Source organism: Trachymyrmex septentrionalis, unplaced genomic scaffold, assembly GCF_001594115.1.
Source record: "Trachymyrmex septentrionalis isolate Tsep2-gDNA-1 unplaced genomic scaffold, Tsep1.0 scaffold131, whole genome shotgun sequence".
Lineage (NCBI taxonomy): Eukaryota > Metazoa > Arthropoda > Insecta > Hymenoptera > Formicidae > Trachymyrmex > Trachymyrmex septentrionalis.
Genome location: NW_017304450.1, coordinates 1,634,661 through 1,636,001, shown reverse-complemented (window position 1 = coordinate 1,636,001; position 1,341 = coordinate 1,634,661).

Genomic DNA, 1,341 nt, shown 5'->3' with positions numbered 1-1,341 from the left:
GAAAATTAAAATACTCCATGGACGAGAAAAGAGATTTCGCATAGTCATTCCACGCGTGATATGCTTATCCTCGTTAATAGCACGTCATTAACGCCTTCGACATTAAGAATCCCTTCACCTTCGATATTAAGAAAGAAAACAGGAAATCCGCACTAAAATTCGAAGAATCTGTAGCTAAAAACGTCCGATAGTTCAAGGATATTGATGGGAACTCTGCTTGTTACTCGTTGAATAAATTCATTTACAAGTATAATACCATCACGACATAATTCTGATCTCGTATTATATAAGGTAAAAAAAAAAAAAACATTTGTGCTCCGTCAGGCGTTATAATTATTTTTGTCATTTTGAAGAAAATATTATTCGAACCACGTAATGGTCCCGATAAACGTGTGAGGTGGTGTTTTTTAAATGAATTACATTTTTCATCCTTTTTATAAATTGCATATTTATATAGCAAAATAATTCAATAATTCTATTCTGTTGCTTTGCAGAGAAAAACAAAGAAAATTTGTCACGTTTAATAAAAAAAAAAAGAAATTATATCTGAAAGTTATATTTATCCAACAATTAAATTTGTCCCCGCTAGTAGTTTATCCTTGTGTACATATAGTATGTCGGTCCGGATAAAAAGAACGTGAGGACTTTAATTGGATTTTCGCTTTCGTTTCGGATTCATCGGGGTTTCACTCTTGTAACGGAATTGATCGACGATAAAAATGTTACACTGCACGGCTTATTATTCCTTGCCTTTTCTGGATACTTTTACATTGCCCTTGTACAAAATGTCGGCCTTAATTAAATGCATGCTTACTCGCCCGTTTGTATTTTCGAGCAATTATGCGCCAGTTAAGAAAATCCACTGGAGAAAAAAAACATACCTTTTATGGGCCGTACCACTACACGGATATAGGGATACGAAATTAATCTGCTGCACGTGGTACTAATTACTGTACTTAAAAAGCCGAGAAAATGGGCGGAACAGCCAGCTATTAAAGTACACGAACTTTTCACTTAATATTTATTTCGCTGCAAATATCGAGGAGAACAGAATAAAGGGGACCGTGATTACGTTTTGTTAGGTTTACCTTGGAAAGAGAGAGTGATTAGTTCCTTCCTGATTTGCACTGACAACGTTTTGTTAATTACAGTATATCGCCACTAAAATCAATGTGCGACAATACATGATTTATAATAATGTCCCCTTTTTAATTATACATTAATTATTATTCGTACAATACGATCGCAAACAAATGTACAATAACAAAAGAAGATTCTTATGCATATCGAAAGTTTTAAAATATCAAAGAATTGATATAATGGTAAAAAATATACAAAAAG